This window comes from Phaethon lepturus, unplaced genomic scaffold, assembly GCF_000687285.1.
Source record: "Phaethon lepturus isolate BGI_N335 unplaced genomic scaffold, ASM68728v1 scaffold15480, whole genome shotgun sequence".
In the NCBI taxonomy this organism is placed as follows: domain Eukaryota; kingdom Metazoa; phylum Chordata; class Aves; order Phaethontiformes; family Phaethontidae; genus Phaethon; species Phaethon lepturus.
The window spans coordinates 1,935-8,982 of NW_010512721.1; positions in this window are offsets into that span (position 1 = coordinate 1,935).

Here is a 7,048-nt window from a genome sequence, read left to right on the forward strand (position 1 = left end):
GTGCTGCTGCTGGAGGATCTCCACATCATGTACAAATAACTCAGTTACCACTCTTTGTTACAGAATCTTACAGATTTAAGTAAAAATAAATAAATGCAATAGAAAAAGCAAGGAGCATTATAAAATCCATTTTTTTAGTTTGCTTCAACACCTATATACTCCTCTAAGAATACTTCTTCATGTCATATGGGATGTACCATGGTACACAAATAAAGCGTTAGCAGCATGAGACCCCCACAGTTCTGAACTGTACATGAATGCATTTTAGAAGTGAGTTTACATGTATGTGCTACGACCAAAGAAAAATAATTGTAGCAATGTCAGTATGAATGGTATCTACACAGAGCCTAGGATTATCTCTTTCCTTCAACATATTGGTGAAGGCACAGGGGCAGCTGGGAAGAGCAGTAGCAATATATTCTGAACCTTTCTTCTACTGCTTTTTTCCCCCATTTTCTTTATTTAAACCTTTATTCCTGTAAGTTATGTCCTTTTTTTGTAGTTATTACCCAAAACACTTGTGCAATTATTGCTCGCTGAAAGCTTATGCTAGGTCCTTTCTCTTGTCCCAGTTACAAATGTTCTATAAAAGATGCTTTATGCCTTTTTGCTAATACATTTCCTACTCTAGGTCAAAAGGGAAAACAAATATGCAAAAAACCTTATCAAAATTCATAGACTCCTTCCATCTATTCGACAACCTATCTCAGCTGGATCCAACAACAAAATGGCAGATGCTTGCCACTGGCATGCACTCCTAAATTCTACACACTCTTCCTGAGCTCTTTTTTTTGAGCCTCACTTTCATTGCTGTTGTAGCAGAGCACACGTTCAGAGTGTGAGCTATTGAACTACCGGCAAAGATTACTATTGCAGAATCTGCAATTTCTTAATGAAAATGAAGTTGCTTCTGAAAATAAACAAACGTAATTAGCAAGCCAGTGCTGTGTGAAATTTGCACCATTCTCTTGTTAACCTACATGTCAAAATGTATTACTTGTGTGCATGTAAATTTGCATTTGCAGTTCAGTAACCTCACAGATTATGATCTAACCACTTTTGGAAACATAATGCTACAAGAAATAAAAACAACTCCAGTGTCTGGCTGTAATTTGTTATTTTATTAGAGGCTTTTTCTTTAGTGTTTCTAACTGCTTAGGGCTTGATCTTCATAAACTGCATCCTGTTCTAAAAGCAGCTATATTATTTCTAGAGAGAAATTTCTATTTCCTTCCCTGCTCCCAATTAAGCCAAATTAGTTCTCTCTTGGATCTAGCTTCCTCATTACAGGGTTGGGCCCAAGCATACATACATACAAGCACGTTATAGAACAACACTATTTCCAGTTACTAGTTATTTCTAGTTACTTTGTCTGTTAGGGCAACCTGAAATCTTCTGAAGAAGCAGGTCACTGATCTGACTAGCTGGGCACCCTCATAGAAACAGGCGAACCCTCCTTCACATTCTGAACTTTGAGTGACACAGTACGAAGCACGAAATGTTTCATTCCCAGATGTAATATGTCCTATGTTGACCTACTTACCTCAGAAACTACTTAAAGCAGGAGGTTGGTATTTAAAAATGTTTTGCAAACCAGTATTTTATAGCACCCTCTACAAATGAAAAAAACCACAAACACCACAATTCCACCACCAGTAGTCCAGCTCCCCACCTTCACTGCAGTGGCTGATACATCATTTCTTCACCACCTAAATTACTTCTCCAGTCCCCTCACAGAATTTGCAGCAGCAGAATCACCCCTTTGTACCTTCTGCTGATCAGAAACTGCAGGGACTCGCATCCTTGAATAGCGATGCTGGTTCATGAAGATGGATCCACTGAATCCTACTTCCCTCCTGCATGCAGCCCATTTCTCCTGTCCCTAAGCAGCAAACCATGTCAGCTCTACAACATCAGGTCCACTCTTCCTGCCATACAAAAGGCTCCCACTTCTATAACAAGCACATCAAAAACTGGCTTAATTCGATAGTGCTGTTAACCCAAATTCAGATCAGGGTTTGAACTCTTTCTTTACCCCACTCCCCAACCTGGTGATTGAGGTGTCTTCTCACTTTCTTTTCCAGTTCTAGATGGAAAGGTGGAAAGGGTTCAGGGAAGGAATAACATGCTCAAAGTTACAGAGCATCTTCCACATGATGAATAACTAAACAAACGATTGCTTTTCAATCCAGAAAAGGAGACAACTAAGGGAGAAAACGAAACAGCTATGTAAAGTCATGATGGCATAGAGAAAGCACACAGGGATGATTTGATCATTCTCTCTTCAAATACAAAAAAAAGCTAGTAGGAATCAGGTTAAAAACAACAGAAGGAGACAGTTCACAAGACAGCGAACAGTTGAGCCATGGAGCTCTTTGCCAAAGTTACTGCAGGTACTAAACATTTACATGTCTTCAAAGATAAACAGCTGTCTCTGGCAGAAATCCATTCAGGATAATTAAATACATAGAAACCACATTTGGCTCAAGAGTTCCTTGAGTTTGAGTGGTCAGAAACTTGGAAAACATTTGAAAAAAATCAGATATGCTCATCCTGTTCTTACATCCCTCCTAAGCAGCTATTTACAACTGCACTTTGGCACAAGGCACCAGCCATGTGGCCTGAGCAGCACAGCAATTTTATAGATCCAAACCTGAAAATAGACTCTCTCCAAACCCAGAACAAAGGCCTCAACAAACTGTCCAGTTCCTGCAGAAAACACTGAGTATTTGCTCCCAGCAAATTTCAGCAGCAGAACTCTTCAAAGTCTCCCTGTAGTAACTACTCTGGAGTGCTAGCTTATTTTTATGTAGTACAGAGCCATTTGATTTTGAGCTACAAAGCTAGTTAGATATCGCTGCTGAGATTTTGTTCTTCTGCCATGAATCTCTGATGTGATGACCGTGAAAACTCACTGCAGTATTCTAAAATATTAAATATTGAGCCCTGGAATCTACAAGGGGTTTCTCCCCTTTAGTATTGTTCTGTGATATATGTACTATCTTTTCTGCTTACCTATTCGATTACTCATACTGTAAGGACTAGACATCAGTGCTTCAGCTGCTTTATCAAAAAGTATTGCTGGAAGAAACCCTTAAAAAATTGAGACCATTACCTGTTATTAATTCCTTTAGAACATTATGCAAAGCAAAACCATGAATTAGGGCATGCTTTTAAAGCAGCAGTCAGTGTGCCCACCAGCACCTCACCAATCAAAGCAAAGTAAGTTATCAGTAAGTTATCCTTCTCTCCTGACTCAAACAGAACTGTACAACTTCGTAATGATTAAGAAAGCCGCAAGGTTTCATCAGCTTTCTCTTCTGCTTCCTGTATCAGTTGCAGGTTTCGCACTTGGGCAATTTCCAAATACATCCACACATGGGTGTTTTTGCCAGGTCAAAGTCAGGAACACAAACATAGCCCAGGCCATCTACTGATGAGCAATATGGATCGCAGTATTTCCAGTCTCATGCTGTGTGGCAGGACAATGCCTGGCTATAGCAGTCCATCATACCTGATTTCAGCTTTCACCCTGGGAATTGGTTCATCTTCCTTAAGTGACACATCCCAAATCAGAGTCATTTCATATGTCTCCCGTAAGTCCATCAAAATTTACTCAAGCAGTTTATAAATCATATTTACTCCCAGCTCTTCATGCTACAGCTCCTTTATTCACTCACTACAGGGGTAGCTAGAAGCAACTCCTTTGCAAGAAACTCCATTATGTGACCACTGGACTTAGGGTACTCACCATGCTCACTCTTGGTATTCATCACACAATCATGGCATGCAACCAGAATATAGGAAAAAGGCCAAGCAGAGATTTGAATGTTAAACTTCAATATGCTCAGTGAATGCCATAGCTCTTGAGTTGTAATCCCAGGTTTCAGTTGGCCAATACATAATTATTTTCAGATGGCACAATAGCCTCAGCAGGGGAGCTGATCACAGACTTACCACAGCGCTTAGTTCACTGTCTATCGTTTTTCAAATACAAATGAGAAACATTCAAGCAGTCTTGATTTTTCAGATGCACAGTGGGAATGTTCAAAATCTCAAATATTTTCATAATTTTCTTCTCAGCTCCATTTGTTCATTCATGGAGGAAGACAGTAATCCAGTTCACAAGCTGTACTTATGGCCTACCACTACCACTATCAATAGCCCCTCTGGGAAATCTAATCTGTTGTTTGTGAAGATGAGAGACTGCAACAGTCTGCTCTGTCTAGTGAGACTGCAAACACTGTGTCTACCCGAAGTTACCAAATGCAACTCAGTCTTTATCTGCAACACTCCTGTTTCTTCCATTCTGGTTATCTCCTCAGAAAACATAATGTGTAATTGTCCTGAATTATGTGCCGGTTTTTCAGCGTCGGAGAAGAACTACAATGAAGGCAACAAGACCAGATAACATAGATCCCAAGAAAAGACAGGCAAGTAAGCTCACATGAATTACCACTGACTTCTCCCAGAGAAGCGATTCTGAACGTTGTTTTTATCCTAGCGTATATATCTAAAATATTTTGTTTGTGATACATATACAAGATATATCAAAGTCAGCTTTAGGAATAAACGATTGGCCTCAGTCATCATCCAGGCAAGGTAAAACATTTAGATTCATAACAAGCCTGAAATGCATTTACAAGATCTCATCACACATAATTCCTTCAAATTCATAAGCAACTCACTATTGTGGTTTTCTGCTTAATAAGGGCTAGAAAAAACAAGAGAAATTTTTTTATTATTACTGTCCAACACTGTTAAAATACCAGAAGAAAAATCAAGAAAGATTAAAAGGTGACCACAAGCCACAAACACTCTGCTAACCTCCTCTTTTCTGAGCCACCACCAGTTAATGTGCCCCCCTCCGAATTTCATATACACAAATACATCCTATACATACTGCATCACGAAGGGGTAACATGAGTTGCACTGAAACAACTCTGCAGGAGCTGGGAGTCATTTCTGTCATTAGCAAGAGAGACAGGATCCTGCTTATCAACTTACAGTTTTACAAAGACAGCTGCACTCTGGCTCCCAAGTCCACAAATGACAAGGTAATAAAGGTAAACCGAGGTATATTTTTTGTACAATTTTCCTGGCAAAACCTTATGTTATGTGCTGTTAAATGTGTTGTAAATGATATATTGTATAAATTAATTGAAACATCTCATGTCAAGTCCTCTCTACAGCTTATGGTTTGATAGGTAGGCAGAAAAGAGAGTCTTTGTTTATTTTTGTACTATGTGAAATTAGAAAGACCAGGCATGCTTGAAAAATCAACTCAAAAGCATTTTTAGAAAGTCACACAGGGTAGCACAAGACGTTAGTGATGATGATGATGATAATAATTAGCACGCAGACATGCATCACCAATATTGTATTTCCCCAACAAGGAACCACATTATATAGTGATACATAGTGTGCTACAAGCAAAAAGTGGATTGTGCAAATATTTTTTTTGTTTCAGTAATGTATCTCTGAGTCACTTGTTTTTTGTGTCTTCCCTCTTTCCTACTTTCTTAAAACACTGTAAAGAAAACTGTATCTCTCAAAAAAACACTGCAAAGATGGTTGCTTGGCTCTTTCAATATTCTACTTCCCATGGGAAGAATGCTTACTTTTAAAAAGGAGTAGAAGCCATTCCTTTCTCCTTACCCCAATCTGACTACCAGAATCAAACAAGAGGATGAGGGGTGCTCACACCTTTCCTTTTCAACCCTCTTACCCTGCAGCCGTCCTTCCCCTTCCAGCCGGCCAGCACCAGGGCCTCTGCAATGCTCTCCCATTTAATCCCTGCCCTCAGTGGGGCTGTACAGATGTGACTAATTGCAATTTAGCAAACAATTCTAGTCTGCCCAGGGACCAGGCTGCAGCTTGCTCTACATCCACTGTGTCAGCTCTGCAGGGACAAAAACATCCGCATGTTTCCTTTGCAGTTCAGGACTGACGGGGCACAAGGAGTAGATCTATCAAGGCTGATACGTGGTGGCTTTTGAAAGCAGAATGGAGCGAAAGATGACGGAATCACCTGTAATAATTCTTCTCTTTCTGTCTGAATTCCTAAGAGGTGTTTTCCCTCTCTTCCTAAAGCCATTGTCCTCCCTGTAATGGCTCAGCTGTTAATGTCACTATCTTTTGAAATAGGTCATGCTAATGGCAAGCTTGCTTTGGGCATATTGCTTCAAGCTCATTAATATGCATGTTCTCTCTCCGGTCATTTGTTTCTCTATTTACTTCGAAGTTGCCTCACTGGAACCTGCACTGCTTTTCTGTGTTAAGACTCTTGGCTGGCATTTGCCAGCTTGCTGCCTCTCTGGTTGTTATCTAGGATGGAAATGGGACCGAATGTTGCAAAAGTCAGTTAATAGCACCTCAGGTGACATTTGGTGCTTAGCTGAATTAATTTCTTGGCCTACTCGCTCTCACTGCTGGGAGATGTTCTTTGTACTTGCTCTCAAGTTGACTCTTTACATTGCTAATTTTAGGGCAAGTAACATCTCTGTATTTGTCAAGCACCTGCCCCAGGGGAGTACAGCCCCCCCATTGTGCTTCTACAAAAAATAACACCACCTGGGTTACCTTAAGTCTCTCTGTAAATGTCTCTTCCACCTGAAAGAGCTATTTCCAGCATGGGAGGAGAAATCAACTTTGACTCAGATATCAACTTCTCAGTGTGATAAGGGAAAGTGATTCAGCTGCCTTCTTTTATTTTTGGCTTTGTGAATCAGGAGCAGCTCATTGTTTGGATGACATAACCAGTCATAACTGGGAACTTGTGTGAGAGGGAGGAGTAAAAATGTTTATGTAATATTCAGAGGTCACTTTATATTAATATCTCTCCCCAAACAGATCAGTCCCAACATTGACGTCTACAACAAGGCCATGACACCCAGGGTTATTTTGGGGTGAAAGACTTGGACATACTATTTTCCTCAGAGTACCTATAGGGACAGCCAGTTAGGTAGTTTCTCTTGAGGCTTCAGGTTGTGACAAGGTAGGTCTGCTTCCTACTAAATCCTTTCCTTGCAAATGTGCAAACAGACAC